At 46.2% G+C, this 26,778-nt stretch overlaps 1 long non-coding RNA gene across 3 annotated transcripts; it reads left to right on the forward strand.

The window, feature by feature from the left end:
• The first annotated feature begins 83 nt into the window (after positions 1 to 83).
• Positions 84 to 26,106, forward strand: LOC137849817 (uncharacterized). Of its 3 annotated transcripts, XR_011092083.1 has the most exons (3): positions 84 to 766; positions 23,267 to 23,408; positions 24,476 to 26,106. It is a non-coding gene; the product is annotated as an uncharacterized lncRNA (long non-coding RNA). The 3 variants fall into 3 exon arrangements; XR_011092082.1 differs by having other exon boundaries at positions 84 to 791; positions 23,267 to 26,106; XR_011092081.1 differs by having other exon boundaries at positions 23,267 to 26,106.
• The last annotated feature ends 672 nt before the right edge of the window (positions 26,107 to 26,778 follow it).

Genomic DNA, 26,778 nt, shown 5'->3' on the forward strand with positions numbered 1-26,778 from the left:
ACGAAAAAGCCCCGGGGGTCTCGGACATGCTTCACCGGAGGGGCGGGGAAGGAAGGAAGGAGGGGGGCGACGAGCGAGGGGAGGGAGCGGGAGGTTTGCACTGGGCCCGTCTGGCAGGCGGCACGGAGGCTTTGGGCTGCGGCTCCCCCGTGCTGGGCACTCGAGGCTGGGATCTCCCCCGAGGCGTGTGAGGCGAGCGGGGCCGCGCTAGCTGAAGGCGTTTGTTTCTCTCCGCCGGGGCCCGGGACGAGCTGTAGCCGGGGCTGGTTTTCCCGTGTAGGGAACGGGGAGAAAGGTAGGGTCTGGCTTTAGCGGGCAGCCCAGGGGGGCTCCAGCCGAGCCCCCGGCTCCCTCCGCCACGTCCCTGCCCGGCCTCAGCCCCTCCAGCGCCGCGGCTGAGCGAGGGAGGGGAGGCGGCGGCTGGGGTTTCATTCGACGCCCACCAGGGGCTGAGCGAGCCTCCTTCAGTGCGCAAACTCGGGGCACCAGATAAAAGCTGGGCTGGCAGCCCTTACCCTGCCTCGATGGAGCCGCCACAAGCGGGTGACTGGAGAAGCAGTTAGCAGCAGCGCCATAGCCTAGCGTCCCCCCACACCTCGCGCAGAGAGAGTTTGGGGCTCCAAAGAGCTGCTGCTGCGGCAGGAGGGAGCCGAGGTGAAGGGATCCGCTGGCTGGTTGGACGCAGAGGAGGCGGCTGTAACGGGGCGTTGAGCCTGAGGGAGGAGGGGGGCGATTAAACGTCTTGTGATCATGGCGGAGTCTATGGGTATTTTTTCCTGTCTAACTCTCCTGTGCGTGTGTCTCTGTTTTTTCTCTCTCTTTTTTTTTTTTTTTTTGTTTTTTTTTTCTCTCTCTCCTTAGGGCGCTATGGCCGGGGCTGCTCGCTCGGGTTCTGCCTGTTGTTGCGCGAAATGGCGGCCGGCGTCTTGGTGGGTTTGGTTGTCGGTTTTTTTGTGTAGGTTTTTTTTTTTTTTTTTTCTTCCCCTCCTATTCCCCTCCCTTCCCCCCCCCTCCTGCCTTGGCCGCGTCTCCGCAGCGAACCGCGGCGGCGGCGGGAGTCAGGCGGGGGGGGGGAGGGGGCGGGACCTGCGCGGCAGCCAATGGGCGGCCCGCCCGGGCTGCCCCGGCGCGCGCTGATTGGCTGGCGCTGACATCATCCTGCAGCAAGGGGGCAGCCGCAGCTGGGCAGGGTCGGGAGCCGCCGGGGGAGGCTGGGGCGAGGGGGGGAAGAAAACGGGCGCCATGATCCCGGCGGGCGGGGAGCCCTGAAAGAAAACGGGGTGAAAAGAGGGGAAAACGGGGAAAAAACGGGCTCGGTGCCTCCATCCGGGGCCGCGAGGAGAGGAGCGGCGGGGCGGGGAGCGAGGCGGAGGGGGCTCGGCGGGGCTTTTGTAACTGCGTCAGCCCAAGATGGCGCCGGGCCTCCCTGGCGAGGGCAGGGCGGCGCACGTCCGCCGGAGGTCACGTGACCGCGCCGCATTCCTGTGGGGCTTGGCCGCGGCCCAGCCCGCCTCAGGCGGCGGCGGCTGCCCGTGGAGCCCGCGCCTCCCCTCACGGCCCCTTCCCCGCCTCCCCTCCCTTTCCCTTCCCCCGCCGCCCTCGTGAGCCGGGGTGTAGCCGAGGAAGCTTCTGGCTTCCCTCCCTGCCCGCCGCGGCCCCGGGGGGAGGCCCCTCCGCGCTGCCCTCAAGGGGAAGTTCCCCGCGGGGCCCCCTCAGGCGCTGCGTGGATCCCCTCTGGGCCCCCCCGGCCTCCCCCGGGGTCAGTTTCTGTCCCTGGGAGCTGCCTCAGTGCTGTCTGGCCGCCTCTCTAGAGTCAGTGTACAAGCTGTGTGGAGTTGTGCTGCTGGGAGCTCAGCGTGGCTCTGCTCGGTGCACGGGGAGGCTGAGGAGAAAGCTGTTTTGCCTCTGGTTCTGTCTGAACAGTGCTTGGATGTGTTAAAATGTCTGAATTTGTGTCTTGGTGGCTCCTCTTTGAGCGGTGTTTTCATAGGGTGACGTGGCGTCTCTTTGGGAGCTAGGCCGCGGGTGGCCCGCGTCTGTAACGTGGGGATTGAAGCGGGTGCTGAATGGAAATAGAAAGCCACAGGGTGCAAATATGGGGAGGGTGGCCCTCGTCCTGCCTCCCGAGGTTCGTAGGAAAATGAACTTGGCATGCCAGTCTGGGTGGGATTAGGAGCTTGGCAAATATATTCTGGATCTGTGTTTTATTTCAGGATTTGGGGTGGGGGTGAAAAATGTACGTTTTCCTATCATGACACTTTTCCTCTTCTCTTTTTTTTTTTTTTTAAAGAGTGCAACTCATTTTACTGTTTGGGTGGGGTTTTTGTGCTTTCAGAGAAATTCACTGCCAGTTCCCACGTCTTGTTCTTGTATAGTACAATGTAAACTTAGCCTCTGCAGCTAACCCAACGAACGAATTAACAGCTAAAGTTGCTGATGCTTCAAATGTGGTCGTTTGTTCCACTTAGAAATGCTTTATAGCGCTTTTCCTGTTCTCAGTATGTTTGCAGATAGGTGCGATTTCTCTCTTCTCTGCAGCAGCGACCTGGTGGGGAATGAAGCTTGAATTCTTGGTGAATGCGTTGTGTGAGAACTGCTGGAATGAAAGTTGTTGGGTATATGACTAATGTAGAAGAATCCTGTATAATAGACGCTGCTTAATGTGTTACATAAGTAACGTGGTGAGGTGGAGCCTAGTTGCATAAGAAGCGACTGGGGACTGGGAGCTACTGTAAGTAGTCGGTATTAGTTGCAGATAGAGCCTGCAGGGCATGTGTGTGCTGAGGGAGGGGCAGGAGGCCCAGGCTGGAAGCATCTAATAGTGCTACATTTTTTCCTTTGGAGGTTATATAAAGGATACCAGGAAAGAAATAGAGACAGTAATTAAGGATGACAGTGTGAAGCTTTTTCAAGTTTGGAGCCTCATCGGAGCTTAACTTCTATGATGTATGTGCTGTTTTCTGAAATAAACTGTTCCGAGTGTCAGATGGGTGGCTGTCAGCTGAGCCTTGAAGCAGCCGGTTTTGTGTAGGCTACTACAAAGAGCAGGATTCTTGAGTCCTAAAGGTTGTGAGGCTATTTAAAAAAAAAAAAAAAAAAAAAAAGCCTTACTGGAAATGGTGTTAAGAGCAGGCAGCTGGTTGTTAACCAAACGTCTAAGTGACTGGATTATTGATCCTTTCTGTATAGGCATAGTGTAGCACAAGGTAAATACTCCCTTTGTAATGGAAGCTTCCAGAGAAGCTTTCAGTGTGCAGTGAGCCTTCTGATGTAGAGCAGATTTATTTGGGAGCTGAAATGAATATTTTCTTGCATATATATTAAGTGAGAAACATTCATGTACACTGAAGATGTGGAAAAAAAAAACACTTCTATGTTATTAGTCCTTGTGTTTAGGCATGTATTCCATGATTATGGAGCAGAGAGCAATTCCCTACCTTGCTGTAAGGGAGCAATCTGAATACTTAGTGTTTTATAAGCTACTTTAGAATATCAAATCAAAAGCTTCTCTGGGGTAGAAAGCTTTAATCTGTAAAGCAACCTTTTAGGTAGCTCACATTAATAACCAGGTTTTGCTTTGGCAGCTGAGAAATGAACTATTTTTAAAGTTTTGTGTAGCTGATAGCTTGTTGTAGCAGCATTCGAACTGAGGAGTCTTTATGTTCTTATGAAACTACAGAAATGAAGGCAAATAAGATAGTATTTGGGTTTGTTTCAAGGCTGTCCTACTAGCTGTCCTCAGGGAAGCACTATCATTTTGGGAAGCGGTAACTCCAGTGGTGATGCAGCGAAGCTTCAAAATAATGTCCGTGATGCATTCTGAGTTGTTTCTTCTGCTGCAGGAGATGAATAAACACCAACTGCTTGTACTACTTCTAGACAAAAACTGTAGGGAAGGGGATCTGCCCCAAGGCCAGTCTGTAACGCCTTTAACTGGGAAGATGAGGGGAAGGAAGGGAGCTGGAGGAGAGGGAGATATTTTTTAAATAGTTTGTATTTATGGTAGCCTACCAAAGAGAAACAGTTTCTACTGAGCTACAATTCTGTCCTTTTAAGAAGGATATTTCAGTTGGCTGGGTGTTCTCCAGCAGTTAGGCTTGCGGTTCTAACTTGCTGTGGTATCCTGTCTGTGCATGTATGTGGTCTGTGCCTTTGCTAGGACCTGTTATTTAAACAGCACTGTTTACCTTTGTCTTACAAAGAGACTGACAAGAGTTCAAGGGTATGTAGGGGAGAAGGGAGTACGAGGTGTAATAGATCTGAGCGTGCATTAATGCCATAGCTGAAACAGTTGAAGTGGTGCTCATGCTGAAAGATGATCCTGTACCTTTCCCAGCTGTTCATTCTTGCTTCTGCACCAGCCCTTTTTTGAAGGCAGGGGTGTCTGTGTGAGAAGTGGAACAGGAGAGCAGATTTGGCACAAGCCTAATTGTAACGGATGGTTTTCTGATGTGAGTGTGCGCTGCACGGCTTCATAATGTTCCTGCTTGGACGGGAGCAGGAAGAAGCAGCTGCAAGGAGAAAAAAAACGGACATGTGCATGTTTAAACTGTTAATGAAATTAGGTGTGTTTTTACTAAAAATGCACTTTTTTTTAAGGAATTTGAGGGGCAGCTCCTATAGGCACTTGGCCAGTGAAGCCAGAATTGTTGTAACCCTTGCTTAAGGAGTCGGGCGGTGGCAGGGTCATTTCAGATTCACTGAAATGGTGGACTATAAAAATAACTAGGCCAGAGTTGGGAAGGAGCAGGATTCTGGTTAAGTGCTCACAGATTTTGGACTTAATGAGCTTATCTTGTTGGAGCAGGGTAAAACTTGGAATAGGCTTTATGTGTTCCAGAAGTGACTGATAATCCAATAGCTGGGCTGTTTGAAGAGTTCCTCTTACTGGAAGAGTTGTGAACTAATCTTTAAAAAGCTTGTGATCTCTGTGGGTCACCACGGTCACTAGGCAAATGAATATGTATTACTTGCATGGAGTAGGGCATGTCCAGTGACCTTCAGCTCATCAGAAATGATCGCTTTCAACAGATCTTTCCACCTGGGTGTGGAAGGAGTGCTCAGAGCTTGAACAGCAGCAGGGCAGGTACATCCTTTGCACACCACCTAAGGGTTGGTGTTATGATATTATAAGTCGAGACCCTTTCAGAAAGATGAGTGAAGATTTTCCTAGGGAAGGAAGACCAGTTATTGGCTCTTTATGTCTTTAAAAATAAAAAATAGCCTCTCACTGAGAGGAGCAGGCTGACAGGTTTTACGTGCCCAGCTAATCTCAAGTTTAGTAGGACCTTCCTAAGAAGTGGAGCTGTATTGTCATTGATTGTAACATACCTCTAGCCTTGGAGCCCCATCAGTAATGGTTCTTTGAAGATGTTGGAGATAATTAACAAACAGATGGTTCCTAGTGTTATGGTGCAAGCAGTGCAAGCAAAGTAGTTCTTCAAGGTCTCTGGGAAGAAAATGAGGTAAAGGCTGCTGCTCGCTGAGAGTTGGGCTGTGCTGGAGTGAGGCAGTTACTGAGCTATGGGTTCTGGTGTTCCAGAACTGCAACTCAAGGTGGTCCTCTCACAGTGAGAGCAAGAGTTTGTCTTGTAAGCATAGAAGCCAAACAAGACTTGGCTTCTGTGTTTCTGTGGCTATTAAGCGTTGGACAAAAGGGGTTCCTCATCTCTGCTGAAACTTGTGTGACTTGTGTGAAGGGAGCATTCTTAAAAAAGGTAGAGAAAAACCAAAACCATAGAAAATCAATCTCCTGCACTCTTATGGTCAAGCATGAGAGCGCTGTTTGGCAGCTCGTTAATGATACACAGACACGCAGCATTTCTTTTTTCAAAAGGGAAATGCAGCTTGAATGCAGCAGTGCTTCACGTCTCTTCAAAGGACTAGCTTCAGAAGGCTACTAGTCCTGGTAGGTGTGGCCTACTGAGACTTGAACTGTTCAGAGGAGCAGAAATCTGATGGGGTGGTGTTTTGAGGATGGGTGGCTGGCTGACTGGCTGTAACTGTGGGCTTGCAAACCTCTGTAGGTTGGCAGCTCACGAAGCTTTGTGTTAGTGGGGTTCCCAGTGCGTCACAGCTGATGTAAGGGAACTAGTAGGTATGCTTCCCTCTGGCTGGGTGTCACGTATACGGGTCTGACAGCTGCTTGATGTGGTGGTAGTGCAGTTGCTGTAGGCCAACCAAATACAAGAGCAAAGCTAGCTTGTGTGGCAGCTCTCAGGTGCATCAAAACTGGGGGGCACAAGGACTTGAGCTAAAGCACTGTCTGGAGAGCAAGGGTAGGTTAGCAGGGGAGCTAGATGCAAGCACATCTTCCTTGCCTCCCATATTTCTGCCCGCCCTTGCCATTTTGGTCACTGCCATGAGGTTCCCCAAACTGAAGTGAAGTGAGAAATGGAGGTGCAGAGCCGTGCTGCTTTTAGGGTAGCCTAAGCAACCACTTGAAGAGACTGAGAGTGAAACTGGCTGGTCCCTGAGGTTGAGATGGGCTACAGCCTGTCTTGTCTCTTACCAGCATCATTCTCCTTTGCTAAACTGAGCTGCAGCTTCATTTTGGGCAGCAGCGCTGGCACTGCTGTTGCTTGATGTAGTCTTACTCGAGATGGGATGAGTCGTCCATCCAGAAAAACCACGGGCGTTCTAATTAGGCTTTACGAGAGCGTGTTACTTAAAATAGCATTCTCACAGCTGCCCTGATTTAGGAGACTGCACTTTTCATAAAATGAAACTATTGCTTTTATCAGGGTAGTGCTACGCTTGGATTTCACCTCCAGTGCTTTGCTCTATCATCCCATTATTTGTATGCTGGAGCAAGCTTGTAAGCTTATAAAGGTATGCTGGGCAGTTGTGAGATGCTATTTTTAAACCGCTTCTAAGAAACACTTGTCTCCTATCTCTGCGCAAGCATAGGAGAGGATATACTTCATGTAGGAGCCACGGTGTCTGGGCTCAGCTAACAGCGAGTTCTGAACTTGGAGTGTCGTCTCCTTAGAGATAATAGATTTGAAACTGCACTGACTTCTGCTGGGGAGGAGAAATGCCCATAAGTAGGAAATCGTGGCAGTGGGCTGATAACTACTTGTAGTAAGAGACAGATCTATGGGACGTTGCAGGCTAGCTGAACGTTAAGAGAAAGAAATCCGGTTGACAAAACTGTCTTTGCTCTACGTAAAGAGTGCAAGAAGAGTTAATGGCAGGAATGCTTTTAATGGTACATCTTGTGATGAATCTTAAATATGGCAGGTGTACTTAACCTACTACTGATTTGAAGCAACTCAATTTACTCTAATTGTGCAATTACCACCATGTAACACCTCTAACATTTCCATTGACTTAGGGAAATTGCCTAAAAATGCAACTATGTTTTGTATGCGAGTAGGCTAGCATCTTAGGGTTTTTCTTCTGTATGTCCCTGATCATCTAATTGAGACTAAGCATGAAATATAAGCACTGAATGTGGGAGTTAGTATTATTGCTATTGGAATGAGGGAATCCTAAAATTGAAGGACCTTTTCAGGGAAAGTATAGTATCTAGTTTGGGGCAAAAATAGACTATTAAGGCACCATTTAGACTTGGTTTTCTTTGTCTTTTAAAATTGGCAGGCAGGAGTATTTCAAATGAGGCTAACTACTGTGAACAGAAAGAAAAATTGTGCTGCTGGAAGATGGATTATACGGAGCAAATTCAATGTACCGAATTCTACACGTCTTAGAGCTCTTTCATCAAGTGACTATGGTTACTAGTGCAGATCTAATTGCTGAGAGCGAGTGGTTGTCACAAAGTGAAATTATTAGGACTGTATCCTGAAAGCTGAAGTTAAGCCTGCGCTGTTTCTGAGAGTTCGCAGTACAGGGTCTTACTATTTTGTTCTTTTTTTTTTTTTCTTTCTGAAACAGCCAAGCTGTTCCTTCAGTTTTCCCCCAGATTGTGTGCTACAAATATTACTGGTCTTGGAAGTGCAGCTGTTAGCTAAATTGGTTTGGTTTGTTTTCTGTTTCAGTGGTATAACTCCTGAATACTGTTCCCATTAGAGTAAATTGGAGGATCTAGCTGTTCTCCTTGGTATTGGGTATCCAAATTTTGCCTTGTAGGCCATCTGTGCTCATCTGGAAGAAAACTTACTGGACCTGTTGTTAACATCATCTACAGCTAGCAGAGCAAGGTAGTCTGTTTGAGGGCACTTGTGTGCTTTATCTCCTGCTTAAGTCAGCTTACCTAAGGATGTTCTTCAGTTTCAATAATGTAATGATACTGCAGCGCTGTTCTAGAACAGTTCCCTTTAAAAAAAAAAAAAAGAACAACTAAACTCAGTTTGGTAACCTGCTGAGAATATCCATGCCCCACTCAGGTCTGGTTCTGTTCACTTTACTGGCTCTGCCTTACCTAGTCTGGTTAGACCTAGGGCCTGTGTCTCAAAAGTCTCATGTGACTCATCCTCACCTCCTTTTAATGCATCTTGCAAATAGCAGAGCGCCAGTAAGCAGAGATTGAGCTGTCTACAAATGCTCCTTCTGTCTGGAAGTGACTTGTTGGAAGGTGCTTATGCCTGTCTGTAGATGTTGCATGAAGCGTGGATTTTTCCAATAGCCTGGGTATTTGTCAGGAAGTTTCTTGCTCCGGGTGCCTCTCCTTTTTTGCTTGAATAGCATTGAGCAACAATTATATACTGATTGCTCTCATTACAAGTAAACTCTACATCCTGTTTAGAATAGGATGTACATATTAACAAGTGTAAAACATCTGTTGCATCTTCCTAGAAATAGCATCTTGCAGACTTAGATATTTCAGCTTCACAGCTGTTCAGAAGCCATTCCATATTTAAAATGCAAGGCTTTTACAGGGTGTTTGAAGTAACGGTTTAAAATAGGTAGTTAGAGCATGATGCAAAATTGAATTTTGTTTTGGAATTGTTAGTCTTCACCCTTCTGGATTGTCAGTCCTCCCAGTGGCATTCCTCACCTTATTAATGACTATCAAAGAGTGGAAAAAAAAAAAGGACCAGAGGTTCAAACTGTAGGTCTAGTAGATCTTCTTGCACTAAGACTCCTGGCTGAATCAGAATTTTGAATGTGCCCAGTTGGTCTGGGAGTGAAGGAGGCTTTCTAACCGCTCAGAAACAAATCTACTGTAGCGCTCAGGCTGAAATCTTGTTCTGCTTGTCATATGATAAATAAAGAGATGCCTCATTGAACTCTCAGTTGTTCTTCCCTTATATCAGTCTAACACGTGAGCATTGGGTTTTTTAATAACTTTTTCTGACACTTCCATTAAGCAAGAGCATGTTGGTCTTGTGATAGATACCCTTCTGAAGTGCCTTGGTGTAGGAAGTGTTCCCTGCTCAAAGGGGACTCCCGGCCCTCTTGAATGGTGCAGGAGAAAAGGATGAAATACATGGTCTTGTAAGCAAGCTTTGCAAGTGCTGAGATCCATTTAGTCTGGGTAAAATAACTGTTCTGTGGTACATGACAGGTGAAACAGTCACAGCCTCCTACGTGTTGATACCTGTGAATACCTGTGCTTACAAATCATTTCAGACTACCAAAGGGAGGATGTTGAAGGCCTCTAGAGCTAAATGCAGCTCTGCAGTGGAAGGGATAAAAGGGTGGAGGGGCTGAAACAGAGCATATTCCTCCTGGTAGCTGTGGGGAAGTTACTGGAAGAGTATTCTTGTCAACACTTACGGGTTTAAGATGTTCACCTAAAAAAAAAAAGGGATGGGACAAAACACTGAGTCCCTTGTTATTAGGGGTCCTGCAGCAAAAGGTGAGAATGAAACCTGAGTGAAATCTGTCTGTATTGGCTACAAAAAGAGCAGGCCAAACCTGTAGTTCCTGAGCAGCACACAGCTTTTAAGTAGCTCCAGGCTATGTCTAGAGTAGGTTGTGGAATTGATCAAAACAGGCACTGTATGCAAGTGCAGAATTCTGAAAGACCAGTTTAGAGTGGGATCTGCATATGAAAAACATTCCTATTTCAAACACTTGTGCTGCATCGTACATCACATGACTGCTGGCTGTTGTGTAACAGGAAAGCCTTTATTTTTTTTTCCGTTCATCTTGGGGAGCTTGTGGAGGGAAGCACAGATTGGACTTGTATTTAGCTATAACTTCCTTCCTTTTGGGAACCCATCTGAACTTAGGGATTTCAGGCACTTAATCTGCCACGTGGAATGCTTTGGTTTCCTGCCCACATGTGAAGTCGGAGTGAGCTTTGGAGCCTCCAGGGGATAGAGGGTAACTGGGAGCCATCTTCCCATGGGATGAGAAGATCATTCCTCGGTTGTCTCCTTGCACAGCTTCCTGGGTGGGTACAGTGAGGTGTGCTTTGGTATACCACGGTTGGCTAGTCTATAGCACAAAATACCTATTCAAGGGTTTTTATTCTCAAATTTAAGGGCTATTAATTTAAAAACTTCAGATAATTTTGCTGTGACCTGAATGACAACCTAAGCTGTTGCTAAACATCAAAGGAAAGTGATTGGGCCGGAGGCTAAGTTCATCAAAGAATTGCAGTTCTATGCCTGAATACTCAACCTGCCTGCTAGACTTCTCCAAAATCAGCTTGCAGGTTTTCCGTGCTACAAATGAAGATTGTGAAGCACATAAGCCATAGAAACTAGCTGAGCAGAGAGAGGAAGATTGGCCAAGAGTGAATGCAGAAGAGGGAGGTGCTTATTCTTAATTAGATGTGGCTTTTACTTTTAGTCATGTTTTGAAACTAGACGTTTGTGCCCAGCTCTGCTTTCTGAAGTGTCAGCTGTTCTAACCACCAGGTCAGTGGCCTTGTTACACGCAGGTGGGATGGAACCATGAAACCTGTAAGTGTGCCTCCAAAATACTGCACGTGCTCTGTATCAATCACTTGTTCTTTACTAGTCCCTGTTTGTGGGGATTGAGCTTATGTTTATGGATGGAAGCAGAAAGAACACGACTTCGCGCACTTCTCATTTCATGTTGTCATGGAAAATCTGCTCGGTGGCAGCTGGCTGCGTGTGCTATTTTTGTCTTTCTACTCACACGGTTTGTATTAGTGTTTTCTCCAGAACACGCTACCCGGCTTAAATATAAAGGTGCTCATTTTCTTTCTCTCTTAATGTGAAAGGCTCTACTAGACCTCCTCATTTTTTCACTTCAGTGCCAGAGGTGCTTGAAGGGGGGAAGCTGGTTCTTAAGCTCTGAAGCCAGAGTCCTGTAGCTTGTTGCCACTGAACTGACTTCTGAGATACGGACAGAAAAACACAACTAGCAAGAGGCTCATCTCTGCCCTCTTAAAGTAAACGCTCCTGTGACAACCTCCTGATCTGTTTGGGTAATGATAAAAAGATACTTGGCAAAAAGCAAGAGTTCTGTGACTGTTTGCCCAGAATATAAATATTTCATGCTGCTTTGAATGCTTGTGTGGCTTAAATATTGCAGCAATAGCGGCTCACTTCTGTTTAGCTTTGGGGAGCAGGAGGAGTGCTAGTTTCCTGCATTCCCCTTCCCCAAAACCTTGCCTACATGAAGGGGGAGAGGTGGAGCAACCCAGAGCTGGTTTATCAGTTCCAACTGAAGGCTGGCCATGCGAGCCCTGACCTTTGTTGTGCCAGGGGCAGGGCAGCACTGAGTTACATTGCAGCCCTTTCTCAGCAGTCTTCTTTCTGAAACAAAGGCATCGAGCCTCTCAAAATGAGAGTGCAGCTCATTTGTTAGTTGTACATGGGTGATCCCCAAACGTGGCTGTTGCAGCTCCCAGCTAGATCTGCTCCTCTGGCTGCTGTCACTGGAACTGTGATGCGATTGCCCAGGCATGACCAACATGAGAAATCAGTGAAACTGGATGCTGCAGCACCACTTAGTATAACGCTTAGGTAATTGCCACTGTCTGCACATCAGCTGCTGCTACTTATCCACAGCTACAAATTACTCCTGCTTGGAAGTTTAGGTATATAGCCTATTCCTGTGCTTTACAGCATAGATGGCTCAAACTAGGCAGGCCCTGCTGCCAAGTTATGTCCAGCTGCTTCCATTTAAAAGAAAAAAAGCTGAATTGCCAACTTGAGCCATAGAAGGATAAGGAGATCCATAGTAGTCTCTTGGATTTTCTTCAAGAGGTGGATAAAAAAAAATGCATATGGCCATAGTTGTAGATAAATAATAATAATTTTCTTGTTTGTGGCAGTGGCACACAGGTGTGAAAATTTGGGTGAAGTGTTTGGGGTGTTGTGTGGGTATCATTAGCAGGAAGTGTGCCTGTACCTTTCATATAAATCTTTGTTCCTGTCAAGTCAGTCTGCAGCAATCCACTTAAAGTATGGAGCTTCTTGGCACTGCAGAGCATGTGCAGAACAGGCCTGCAATCACTTGGGCAAGGAGCAGATAAATACTAGCTTTGGCATGCAGAAGTGTCCTCGTGTGGAGCAAAGATAGAAGCACCAGGCTTGTCCCAGCATGTTCCTCCAGCAGCTACGCAGAAAGTCCCTGGTGTGTATAAACGCTCTTTGATTCTGGTGGTATGTGTATTTTCCACTATGTATTTTCCACTTACGTCGCAGTGCTGGTCATGCTCTGTTTGGGGGTGTTGATTTTCAGGTCGGTCTGAGTTGTTGTTTCATTTAAATTTTAGGGTTTTTAAAAACTGACCGGATCGCAGCTGCTGGCTGTGATTCTTCCTGCTGAAGTAAAAAATGAATGCTGGTATTAGCTGCTTTAGCAAACTAGCTGTGTACAAAAGGATCCAGTTTAAGAAAATCTAAGGGACTCCAGAAAAAGTGCCTGGTTACAGAAAGACTTACAACCTCTTGCATCATGACTTAGGCACAGACAGTAAAACCTTAATCCTCCATCTGAATCACGCTAATGCCACGTTAAAGAGACACGGCACCGTGGTGGCTTGACTGCGGAGAGAGCTGAGCAGTTCCACTTGTCCTCGGATACATTTTTAAATTGCAGATGAGTATGGATGATTTTGCTGCTGGTTACCCAGTATTTGTACAGGCTGCTTGTGCATTTAGTCTGCTTTGCAGCTCCTGCCAGGATGTCGCTTTCATTTCTCTAGGATAATTTGGTATGAATGGAGTAATAACCTAACAACTGTGGGAACACTTAGCAAGTGTGACACTGGTGGTAACTACCCCTATCCAAAGATGAAAAGGAAACGTTAAGCAGTGCACAAGCTAAGGCAATAAACCACATAAAAGGTGGGGGCTTAAGTCAACATATGTTCCTTTAAGCTGTAGGGTCTGCTACCCTACCACTATGGGTATTGAAAGGTCTGAATGTCCGCAGGGCCGGTAGCACCACCTATTGTTCTCGGTCTGTTTTCTTAGCTTCCCTAAATCCTAATGATAAAGTTCTAGGCCCTGGTTTGTTTGTGAAGGCCATAAAATCAGGAGTGGGGGAACTGTGTTCCTATTCTTGTTGTGCTTTAGAATAAACGACTCTTCTTGCTCATGAGAACTAAACAACATCTTGTCCAAGCTGTGATCCTTCGTGGGAAAAGTGTATCTAAGTAGTGGGTGGGGTTTAAGAAGCTTTTGTTTCAAAATGAGCCTTTCACAACTCCTGATGCTGGTCAGATTATGCATACCTCAGTCACATCTGTGATTTAGCTGTGTGTAATGAACCTCTTCACACATCTCTTGCAGGCTGAGAGCAGCATTAGCTGGGTCTACCAGAGGCTTAGGTGAATTCTTCATATAATGGTCACTCAGGTCTGCTGTAAGCAGAGCAGATGAACACATGCTGCTGTTGATCACTTCTAATTACACTAATACATGGCAGAAAACAAGCCACTTGATTCAAAGCGTATTTTGATGAAGGATTGATGATAAACAGGAAGGTAAGTGGTAGGTTGGCATAGCCATAACAAATACGGGCGAAGGACTTCATTTAGGGGAGGAGTTGGCGCGATGAAGGTTCTGAACAGAGCAGTATCTTGAGCCAAACCAGAAGCAGGAGAAGCTACGATGGCAAAAAGTTTCCTTTAGCAGCAGTGAACAAAAAGGGGGTCTTTTGTGGGCACCTGCTCAAAATTAATGTTTTTATCTTAATGGCAGCAGTCATCAGCAAGTACATGCGGAGCTTTGCTGGGCCTGGAAGTGTGGGGTGGACGATACCAGCCCGAGGATGGTTGATGGGGTTGTTGGCCTGGCCTTGGGGCTGGAGATGTTGCTGAGATGAGTTTGCTCCTTGGAGGAAAGGACTACTTAGCAGGACAACAAAATAAAGAGTGATGGCAGGGCCAGGCTGATGGCGACTGAGGTTTGTCTCAGTGCTGGGACGTTGCCAGCTCTTTTAATGAGCCCTTCCGAGGAAATGGGGTGTTAGGGCTTGCTGTGGATGTGGGAGGCAAAACTGGCTCAAGGTGTTACCTCTGGCTGCTCTTCCCCACTGCTGGGGTTATTGTTCTGACATCAAAGCAGGGCGCTCCATCACCTCACTGATGGGTTGTGAGAATAGGCTGTGAACTAGGGACTGATTTCTTCAGTGAGTGGATCAGTCTCCCACCCCCTAGGTTTTCTTTCTTTTTTTATTTTTCCCTTGGGGGGAGGAGAGGCAGTGCTGCCTCCCTTCAAAACGGAAGGGAGCTGCTGGGTGATGCGAGGCACAATCCACCCTTCCAAGCTCCTGTTGCTGCAGAAACACTTCTTCCTCTTTTTGCATCTATTCCAACAAAATTTATCGGTGCCTCATGTCAAGGCGTAAGGTAACTAGAAACTAATCACTAATTATTAATGAAAAATGTGGCTTTAGGAATTTTGTAATGTAGGAAAACCATGGCAGAGAGAGGGGACAAAATACCCTCAAAGGCATATTGGTCAATGTTTAACTAGGAGATGCTCTTAGCTGTAGTTTCATTAGCTTGTCACAATTTAACAAAGCTGTTTCTGCAGTGAACAAAGCAGGGTTTGGGTTTTGGTTATAACATGAGAAGGAATAAATGAGGCAACAGCGTGGCCTGTTATTACCAGCTTTATGAAAACGAGGGGTCCGGTTGCCCCAGCAGCCTGTTCTGATGCTTTTTGTCTTCCTCCAGTTTGATACCATGGTGTCACAAAACACAACAGACAAGTTGATTTTCTGCAAGTGTTTCTTCTTCGCATCAAACGTTTTTCTCACTTTCATTTCACGGCTTAAAACAATGCAATTAAAACAATGAGCTTAATGACAGAGCAAGCCTTCATCCCCCACTCCTTTCCATGGTAACTCCAGTACCTCATGAGTTACTAGTAGTGCTGGCAGGGAGACTGATGTTTACAACTGTCTGACGTTTTCTGAATACATTCTTCAGTCTTCTCTCGCAAATTGAAACCAGATGGGAGCTGTAGGGAGCAGAATGGAATCTAATTGTTCTGTGGCTTGTGATGTTAACAAAACTCTTCGGGTATTTTCATTGTTATTTGGCAAGAAAATGGCTTGTAATTCCTCTGGTCCGATCACTGTAATATGCAGTCTTCTTCCAGCATGTCAGGGTAACTACTGTAAGCCTTCACTGAGATGTTTTGCTTTACTTCTACCAGAGTGATAGACTACAGCGTGAGCATATTATGCTGGTTAGTTGTTGTTGTTGGTTTTTTTTATTTATTTATTTATTTAAAAAAAATAAAAGAATCAAAAACTAACTAAGCAAGCCAGAAAAGTTCTCTGCTCATCTGGCAGTGCTGATTCTGAGGTGAAATGCAGTTGTTTTGCAGCATGTCTTTCTCTTTCCCTCTCTCTTCCACTACCCTAGCCAAAAGTACATAAAGTAGTAAGGGGACATACAGTGGAGTTAGATGAGGGGAGATGGGACTGCTTCAGTTTTGGGTGGCTGAGCTCAAGTTCTTTAATGCAGACAGGAAAAGCACTCTCATGTAGTTAATGCCGTGCTGCTTGCACTGGTTGGTGTGCTCTTGGATGAAAAGAAGCAACCTGTTGAATCACAGAAATGGGGTTTCCTGTTAGGGCTTGGAATTTCCTTGCAGCTTTCCCCTCTGCAGCTACAGGAGCTGGTTTTGTGTAGTACGTGTGCCCAGGCAAGAACTTGCTGGAGATGAAGACAGAAGCCAAATGGTTCTGCATAGACTGCAATGGTTTCTGACTCAAATTGTGTGATAACTGCCAAAATATGGTGGGGTGTGGCAGGAACTGCTGCATCTAATCCTGCTGAATCTCTGTCCCTTCATAATTTGCCTAAAAGAATACAACATGCTAATCCTAGTTAACATGAAGCTAGGGAGAAGATGTCTTGCTGTCTTCTACCCATTTGGAACCTGCTAGCATGCAAGAATAAGTTTCTATATACTTGAGATCTATTGGTTTTCTTCCAGTTGCTCAATCTTAAGTCACATTACTCCTGATTTCCTACAGAAAGAGAAGCTACTTGCAGAAGAAAAAGTTATAGCTTCGTAAAGATTACTCTGAAAACAGTGAGTAGGAAACAATGATAAAGACTCACATTACTAGCTTGTTTTGCTTGGAGTTGACAATATATAGGAGTATGTTAAAATAGTCTGTATGTATTTAGTATTATGCAGTACGTAGTTGTTTTTACACTTGTTTTAGTCTTATAATAGAAGCATTCCTAACAGTTTGGTATAGCAGTCTTTTAGTGTCAAATATAAGGTCTGTGCTTTTACCATGAATGTGAACGTTAAGAGGAATTTATATAAAACCTGTCTTCTAAAGTAGTTGTTCTTAATAAACCAGGTTTTACAACTTCAAGAGGTGGACAGACAGGAAAGGGGGTGGTCATGTTTTCAGACAAGTGACACTTAGACATTTAGAATAGACATTTGAAATGAAAAAAAACGTAGCTGATGCTTGTTCTTTTTTCATGGTGATCACTCCAATTAAATCTCAGGCTTCTGTAATGCCATGGCTTGCTCGCTAGTGCTTAGGAAATACCAGCCTGCTGCTTTCTGGGAAGCATATTCCTCTGAGGCTTAGTTCAAGGCCCAGTCTAAAGACTCTTAATGCCTTTATTGTGCTGCCTCTGCCATACAACACAGGCATTTGTGATGGAAGTATTTATGTGGTCAAGTGCAAGTTCTTCCTTTTTTTTTTTTTTTTTTTCAAGCAGCATATTACCTAAATGGGAATACTTCTGCAGCTTTCTGAGTGTGGAATAATGTGAAACAATGCATTTGCTCCTGTATGCCTTTTTTGTTCCTTCTAATCTGCTGTCTCTTCTTACCCCAGTATCTTACAGTCAGCCTCCAGAAGAGTGAAACCCACTCAGGTTATCCTAAATCTTTCCCAGGGTGTTGGATGAAAATGCTGCTAGTCCCTTGAGTTTTCATTTCTGTCCTAGGTGATCCTAGGACACGAGCTAGCATGTAAAGCTGTCCCAGTGATACAACTCCTCTCTCCACTTTCAATAAGTGGAAGTGATGCTTCCACCCCTAAATAAAGCTCTTGCTGGGATAAAAGGGCTATATATATATTTTAATTAGATCCAAGTAAGATCCATAAACCTCATTGGAGAAATTCAGATTCTTTTCCAAGTATTTTTCAACTGAAAACTTGCCTTAATGGTGAATAACAGCCATGTAAACTAACGTTAGACTGGGTGACTGTTTGTTAAAGGAAAAGCATGTTCTCAGTGTGGTTTTTGGACTTCCAGACTGATTACACAAGCTTGAAGGCCCACCCTACATCCTGTGTAGAAAACCAGCTCACAGAAATGCCCATTGTTCTTCGGGATTGTAAGTGCCTGTGTTTTCTGCCTGCCCTCTTCTTCAAAGCACTGTATGGAAAATAGCAATGCGAAGGAGCCCCAGCAGCTTAACAAGTGCTTGGCCCTGCCAGGTACTGAGCACTATGCTCCTGCTCAAGTGGGAGGGCGAGCTGCCACGCTGGGCTCCCCGCTGAGAGAACAAAGGTGGTGTGTTGGTGAAAGCAGCTGGGAATGTCGGAATTAGTTGTGTGATTTAATTGATAATTGACAGACTTGGAGCCTGAAAGTTGTAGCTCCCTGGGTATTTGCTGTCTTCGGGGAGGGGGAGGTCGAAAGGAATGCGGGTTGCTGCCAGCTTCGTGAATTGTCCTTGGTGTTGCTTCATCCTTGCCTGGTCGTTCATGTAAAAAGAGAATGGGGGCATCCGGATTTCATACCCAACCAGAGAGCGGGTACTTCGTCTTCTGGATCTCTGCTCTCACTGCTGAGATCTGTGCCATCCTGCCTACACGTTAACTCGACCTGTCCCCAGAGAAGGGACCTATCAAGTCAAAAATAGCAGAGTTTTCTCACTACCTTTTTGTTTTCCTCCTTCACCTACGTTATCTTGGACAATATTTTTTTTTTAAGATGAGGTGCTATTTGTGATGTTAAATTTTCAAACAGGAGAATGTTTTAAAGTGAACTCTAAAAATATTTTAGTTTTCTCTTTTCTAAAAAACAAACAAGCTCTTATATAGCTTGGTAGAATTCAGTACCCGTTTAAGACCAAAATATTAGCTAAGATAATGCTGTGATGTTGAGCACAGGGCTGCCATGAGAGTGTTCAAGGCTGGGCTGAGCTTTTCAGCAGCCCTCCGAAAGGAGCTGCCTCGCTTCAGTTGCTGCCAGTCTCCTGACTGCTCAGCGCTCCCAAAACATGTGGCCCATAAAATGGGATTATAGGGAAGGCATTCAAGTAAACACAAGTTCCCTCAGGATGAGATTTGCTTTTTCGTGTGGAGCTGCTGCGTGTTCCAGCTGGGGATGGAGGGACGGACAGACAGACAGCTTCTCTGGGTGACCCCAGCCCCAAGACACCACACAGCTGGGGGCAGTGGGGAGTGGACTGTGCTTGCTGAGGGTGGAGAGCATGCCCCCATCCCTGTGTTTTGGGGAACAGGCTCCTCCTGGGCCGGCTGGCCCACTGGAGCCCCCTTTTTTGGGAGGGCACACCCATTACAAGAGAGGGGAGCTCACCCTTTCTGCATCTCTTCAGTGCTTGAACGTGGTAATAAACGACTGGTCCCGTGATGCGGGTGTAGCTGCCAAGAATCCGCAGCGAGCCCCATCCATCAGTAACCGCACAGCGTTGCTTCTGCAGCCCGGCGTGGTCCTGAAGGGAATTCAAGGAGAAGTGGCTGTCTTTTTACCTTGGCTGTTGTCTTACCTTCGTGCTTCTACAAAGAGCACCGTTATATGGGCTGGTAATATTGTGTTTCTATGGCTGTGCAGTCCTGGGCAGCCTGTTCTGTTGAAACTACACGACTTCGGATGAGTTCAGCCTGTAGTTTGAACGCTTTGGGGTTCTTCGTTGAGTCAAAATATTACATCAGCCTCAGCAACAAGTTTCCTGTCCTGCTCCCTCGTGGTCTGCATCCGGTCCTGGCCTTGGTAATTCAGCCTGCGGTTGCTGCTCAGTGGGATTACACAGTACGGTGTCTCAGGGCACAAAGCCTTCGGGCTCAGCTCCTTGCACAGTATCTCTTCATATTTTTTAAGCACTGATCTCAGGTGCATTTCACCCTTCCCATCCAGTGGATGTTGGTCACTACAGTAATGGCTCTGATTGTAGCCATCCCCTTACAGCCCTTGTGAGACTTCAGAAGCTGACGGCCTCGCCTCAGCTTCTAGAGGTACTTTGTCCCCCAGCACGGAGGCTTTTCAGGGGAAGCTACAATCTTAAATACTTTCCTTAAAACAATAGGAGTTCATAGGTTCATGTGTATGTGTTCCAGACCGGCCGGCATCCTGTTGCTGATGTGCTGCTGCTGGTAGTGGAGGGAGGAGTGTGAGAGCAGGGTCTGCACCGGGCACAACACAGACCCGTGCCTCTGAGGTGCAGCATCGTTACACATTTTTTCCATTCTTTCTTTAGAGTTTCTTTCTAAAGAGAAACTGTTAACTTCTTGCTGTTGGGCTTAGCGTGGAGCTTTGAACAAATTCAGCAGTGAGGATTTTCAGTTTTCTTCAGAAACCTAGGCCAGAAACTCTCCTTTCTTGTTTCCACACCTGTTAGAAAGAAGCCGAGAGAACAGCCCTGGGAGCAGAGAACCCAACCCAGTTTCTGCAGCACTCGGCAGCAGTGAAGTTGTTCACTTGCCTGCACCCTGTAGTAATCAACATGAAGAATTACTTGCTGTGGGTTGTAAGTCAATGGTACCTACCCCATTCTTCCAGCAAGAGAAATGTAATTTATTTTCAAAACACAATGGGAAAAACATTTACAAAACCAAGGTGGGTGAATTCAGGGCCTGTAGCTCATTCCCCAGCTGACTGCAGAGCTGACAGGAGTGACTGCACTCAGGTATAACGTCACTGTCACAGATATACACAGCTTTCGTGTCTGGAGGGTCCCATTATCAGCCCTGGCATAAAGGGAGGCATAAATGAGAGAGGCTGCCTTAGTTCAGCAGCCCCAAATAACTACTGGCTGTTCTAAGACTTTAATTCTGTTTATGGTTGGAAGTTTTTTGGAAGGCCTGAGGCTTGTGAGTGTGTTTTGTACAGAACTCTGCTTAGAGGCTGAGAGCAGAATTACTCTCTGCCTGTATTTTCTGTATCAAACAGCCATATATTCATCTTACTTCAAATAGGAGGGTTAAAAATAGAGAGGATCGTTAGATCAGATTTTCCAAAGTTTAAGGAGATTAATTATATTCGATATCTCCAGGTTTATAGGATCTGCTGAATTATGAGGGGAAGTAATGACATGATTGCTGTATTTTCCAAACATTAGGTAGAATATATAGATACAGCAGCGGGGAACCAAAAATGTCTCGTGAATAACAACAGCAGCACCTGCTTGTATTTCATTTTGCAATTTCTGTGTGGGGTCACTTATGTTGCAGAAAATGGCATCTTCTGAACATGCTTCGGAGAGGAATGAGATGCTGGTAAGGCTGAAATGTTTGATATTGCTGTACGGTGGGCTCGCTGCCTGAACCAAAGGCAGGTAGGGGACACAGACGTGACTTTGTGCTCTAAGCTCTGTATGGAAAGATCTGTATAGAAATTTCTAGGACAAAGAGAAGTCTTACCAATAAAGTGTGGTTCAGATGACCCTGTTTGTATGTTAACACTGATAAGAGGTGGCACAGGTGGCTTTTGCGTGACTGTGAAGAAGTCCAGACTTGGTTTAGGCAGCTGCATTTAGGCAAACAAGCCATCCTGGTGGAGACTGAACATCTCACTGTGTGTTTCTGGAGAACAGAGAAGGGAATCTGCATAGTAAAAAGCCAAATGCAAGCACGGCTCGGTAAAACAGATCATTGCCAGTGAACTAGTAGATTAACTCGGTGTGCAAATCCCAGTCAGCTGATGAAGATCATCAGACTGTTGCTAAAGCAGTGAGCTCGGTTTGTAGCAGGTAAGACATTGTCTTGGGGAAAAAAAAATAAATTTCCTTGTGAAGTCGAAAGGCCCTGAACACCGCCTATCTGGGGACTGTTAGGAGTGACACCAGAGATTACTAAACCTGGAAGAAGTTAGATGAACCAAACCCTTTTCATTTTCAATGTAGCGTGGCCGTTAGCGCCCTTGGCGGTGTTTCTGCTGAGTGCAGTTTTGGTGGGTTTTACACTTGGTTGCGCTTCCTGCCCTGTGCATTAGCATAATGATGGCACCGGTGGGGAGCATGGCTCTGTGCTCCTCCTGAACCCACTGGGAAGGCGTCACAGCTCTCCGGGAAGGCTTCGGTTCTGCCCTGTTGGAAATCCAAAGGGAGGGACCCCTCTTCGTGAGCGGCCTTTGGAGCAGAGCAGGCAGCAGCAGGAGGATCTCAGGGCATCTTCACCTCATGTCGGTGAGCACCTGGAGCCCGTGGCGCTGTGGGAGAGGCAGGAATAGGCAGAGGGCACTTACCCCTGAAGCAAAGTGGGAGCAGAGCCTGAGCTGTGCCCATGCTCCTCGGGCTGGGCACCGCCGATCCCAGGAGGGAAGCACCGCGGAGGTCGCACTCCCCCGAGCACCGGGAGAGCTCCAGGCCCCAAACGGGTGTGCAGGGCTTGTTCCTCCGGGAGCTGCTCCCAGCCTCGCTGCCTCCTCGGGACACGCAGGAGTGGTTTGGCTTCTCCGTGGGGAGATGGCTGTGGGAGAGGGAGGAGCGTGCTGCCGGGAGGCAGCGGGCAGGCCCTGGCACATCTGGGGAGGGTCCGCTTGGGTCTGCAGCTCTTCTGCCTCCGAAGAACACCACCCAGCCTGGGCTGTGCTGTGGAAGTAGCAATTAGAGAGCTCCGAGTGATAGAAATCTGTATTAAAACGAGCTCGGAAAAAAACTTTGTGAAGACTTCATCCTGTTGAAGCTGGTTGGAAGGGGCTCCTCTGGCGTGAGTCATCTGCAGCTGGAGAGGACCCTGGGCAGAGCCTTCCTCCCCTCTGCTGAATGGGGCTGTCACCGTGCCCAGGGCCAGGGGAGGGAGAAAAATGCCCTGATTCATTTCCTAACCAGATACGCATGGGAGGGCTCCCCGCAGGGCTGCTGCGGGGGGGGGTTGTGGCTTTGTTTTTCCAGTGGCTCAGCTCCACAGCAGCAGCGCTGGGCAGCTTCAAACTCCCACCCAGAGGCCTGGGCTGCCCCCCAGCCCGGCCCCAGCCAGCACCCAAGGGTGCTGATACGCCTGGTGCTGCAGAGGAAGTGGCTTCTGGTACAAGCAGCCAGCAAGCTGCGAAAGTCTGGCTGGGTGCCTGCCAGATTCGACTTGACACAAATGTTTAAAGTCTTTGGCTTTTGTCTTACTCTTGCCAGTGTTTTTTTAATGAACAAATACATGCTTTTTTTTTTTCTTTTTTTCGAAAGCCTATAGATCATAAAAATATTCTCAAATGCCCTCGATACTGTAGTAAAACCCAGGCTAGACCGTCTGCAGCCCAAGGTGTTGCTCGGGGCCTTTTTGTGCTCTCCCATCCCTGCAATACGACATCCTAGAGACGGTGTGGGAAAGACTCGGGCTATTTGAGGTATCCGGCGCCCCCTTGTGCTCTTTCTTCTCGTGTGTTGCCATGCCCGGAGCTGCCGAGGGCCCCAGGCACACGCAGGGACAGGGAACTTCAGCCTCATCTTCAGCTTGCTTGGAGATTGGGCTGCCCCCCGGCACAAGCCTGCAGAGTTAACCCCAACCATGCAGTGTGCATGTTCAAAATACAGCCACAGAACTGCTTTATATATTCCCAAAGACAGAAATAACTCTCTACATTCATTTAAAGGTAGCAGCATTTGCTAGGTATAAAGTTCCTCTGCTGACTGTAATTTTAAGTGGGGTTTCAAACTTCCCTGGCTCTTAAGAATATGATGCAAGTTTAGATTTTTTCCAGCCTACTCCGTACTACGTGATTACGTGTTTTTAATTATTCACTTTTTGCTCTGTACAGAACGTGCTGCTGCTCCCCAGAAGTCACGCTTGAGGATTAGATTGATTAACTCCCTTAAAAATAGTTTTTTCAAGTTGCCCACTGCAAATGCCTGAAAGGACTTCATTTCTGCAAGTGAGGTGCAAATTCCAGAGTAAAAGAGGTAATTATCTTACAGAGCTAACTAAATAGCTACCACTCCTCTGAAAACGGCCTAGTGGTTTGCTCTCTTAAAAAAAAATACACGTACTGTCTTTTCTGTGTATCCACTGCTAGCAGTGGAAGCTTGAAGTTGTTCTGAGGACACAAATACATTATTTTCCTGGCCTGATGCAAAGTCCCAAACTTAGTGACACCTTTGATGCCAAAGCAATTGACTGCAGCGTGTGCAGGGAGCTCTTCCCGTTGCTGGCTTCTCAGGGATTAAAGATGTTGCTTATTTCAGGTTTATTGACCCACCGTGGTTTTCATCTGGGCTGGCTGCTGTTCGGTGGTGACATTTCCAGCTAAATAGCAGTGTCTATCAGTGTACCCCTCCTGAGGATTACAATTGTTTCGTACAGCAGTAACAGGAATATAAAGCAAGAGTGGCTATGCCAGGCTTGGCCAGGCTCCATCTACCTCAGTGTCTCCAGCAGACACTGTAAGTGCCTTGATAAAAGCCTAAGAACAGGTCAAATATAAAAGCTTCCTTCTTTACTCTTAGCCTCCAACTGTTTTCACATCCCATGCTGATTCAAGGTTTTGTGTATTTAGCAAATCTTGAATAGATTTAATTTACAAATTGTTGGGTCTTCCGCTGAACTAATATTCCACTTCAGTGTTCACAGCATCCTTTAGTGAAGAGTTCAGGAAATCACCTGTTCCAAGGTGAAAAGCCACCTTTTTTCCTTTGCGTTGAACCTCATACTACCTTACTGGGCATTAGTTCATTCTTATTTTGGAAGAAAAGTGAACAGTTGCCATCCAAGATGCTCTGGATTTTACAGGCCTCTGTAACATCCTTTCAGTTTTCTCTTTTTCAGCCTGAAGAGTCCTGTCTTATTTGATGAACATGTGAAGTTAGAGTTGTTTTTCTGCCTGTACATGATTTTACACTTACCTGTATTGTACCTATTTGCTATTCTCTTGTCAACTAACGCTTGTTCAGTCTGTCACCTGTCATTCTCACTGCCCTGAATAACTTGTATCATCAGTAAACTGCCGTGTTCTTGTCCTCCCCTTTTCCAGGTACACTGAGCTTCATCACAAATCTCTGAGGTTCTGCACTGATAAACTTTGTCTACTCTGAGCCTTGTGTTCTGTTTCTGATCTCTTACCCCTGCAAGGACTTTCCCTCTGGAGCTATAGTAGCTCGGTTTCTTTAAAAGCCTTGTTGAGGATCATGATTGAAAGCTTTCTGGAACCTCAAATACATTTACCAACCCAACCATCCTCATCCATGGCACTGCTGAGCCCTTCAAAGAAGCCTGAAAAGTGCTTCCAAAGTGTCCCCAGGTTTCTGCTTAATAATTCTATTCTTTGTTATCGTGCATACTGCTTGCTTACAGGTGAAATCCTCAGAGATGAAGAAATGGCGTTTTTGAATAATTAGACCTCTTGCAAAGTTCCTGAGTGAAGCTCTTCAAAAGGCAGCACAACTTTCCTGGTGTGGTTTGCATAGCTGAAGTAGCTAATGGGGATGAATTCAGAGAGAAATCTCCTTGGCAAAATCAGCTCTTCCCAAACACAGGATGTTGTCATTAATCGTTTGAGCAAAATGTGTGGTCGTTGTTGTTCTTCCATTAAACCTACCTACTTGAAAATATCAACAAAAGGCTCCTTGTGGCTGCACAGCTTAACTTCAGTGTTTGCAAACCTGACAGTGCCAGGTCTGATGCAGCTGCTGGATAAAGATCATTTGCAGATTTATTCCTAAATTGTCCGGTGAAAGAAAATAAAATTGGAGGAGGGGAAGAAATTCTCAAACAAATCCAGCACGTTGGAAGTGTGGTAGCGCTTCCAGTTACCAAGCATATGAACCACCGCTCGGTGAATAATGCAGTGACAGTTCCAGAAGGCTGGCGAATACTCTGATAAAACACAGAAATGCACATATTAACGTTGGCCTGTTAGCTCTGTGGATGCACTGCATCCCATTTATTGCTGGTTTTACTGTGCCTGTGTGTGTGTAGGCTCTTCCCTGTGGTGCCCAATAGTAAGCATGACATAATAAAAATAAACATATCTTGCATTTACAGAAAGGAGGAAGGGGACAGCTAAGAGTGTGTGCATAGATACTCCCCGCAGAGCTGCTGGTTTGTGCTAACTAGCTGGTACATCAGTCCTTACTCTGCATTGCAGTGGTTAACTCTTGCCTTTTTAAAAAATGTATTGTTTAAATCCATATAAAATACTTCCCTAGATGCGTCTAGGGGCCGACTCCAAGCTCTGCCTATTGCCACATTGTGCTGTTGCGTGCAAGATTATCTCTCCAGATAAGCATGAATAGAGTTCAAATGAATCTATCAATAATCAGTGGAAAGGATGTCATAACGCCAAGTCTGATACTGTAAAAAATACACAAGTCCTTGAAAACATGTGTTTGGAAAGGAACCGCTTTATTCTTAACATAGCTGCAGGTCTGGCAGCAACAGCTTGTGAAGAGGTGTGGGAATTAGCTGAGTCGACTCCCTGCTGGCAAGGAGCGCTAGGAGGCTGCCTGCTACCAACACGAGCCTGACTTCTCCTTTTTAAATCCCTTTGCGTAAAGGAAGGTAAATTGTTTTTCTTTGCTAGTGAAACATTGTGAGGCAATGCTGTGTTCGAGAAGAAAAAGATAACCACTTGCTGGAAATAAAATTTCTTTAAAATCAAATGGATTATGGTGTCATTTGTGATTTCTTGTAGTTTATCTTAATCTCCTAGGTTCATCATGATAAATACAGCTGAGAGTGAAAGCCACATGAACTGGGAGATCGAGGAAGGAAGAGATGCTGAAGATAAAACGCACATTTTTAATTACTCACTTCTGTGATTTGGATCTGTTTATAATTAAACTGTTTTCAGCAGAGTTTGTAGCGTTTGCTGCAATGCAGTGTGTGTGGTACAGTGCTGAGCCTAAGCAAGAGGCAGTCGGAACTGCTCACCTCATTTTCCATGAACGCCACACTCCCTGTGATTGTTAACGGGGTACTGGGCACAAACTGAAATGCGGGAAGGTCTGCTCAAAACTAAGCAAACCTTTTTCCTCTGAGAGAGGCCATTGGAGCAGATTTCCTAGAGAGGCTGTGGGATCTCTGTCCTTGGACGTACTAAAAGCCAACTACACCGAGCTGTGAGCAGCCTGCTCTGAGCAGGGAGGTTGGACTAGATGCTCTCCAGACGTCCTGTCCAGCTCCAGTGATTGTGTCAAGTTTTCATCTTGATTCTATTTTGAAGTTTAGTATAATCACAACAGAAATACCTTGATACAGAAAGAAAATTCTGCCCATTGCTAACATACTTAGGAGCTTCACACATCCTTGCAGCTCTCCTTTTGGCAAATAGCTGGT

This window comes from Anas acuta, chromosome 1 (assembly GCF_963932015.1).
Source record: "Anas acuta chromosome 1, bAnaAcu1.1, whole genome shotgun sequence".
NCBI classification, from domain to species: Eukaryota; Metazoa; Chordata; class Aves; order Anseriformes; family Anatidae; genus Anas; species Anas acuta.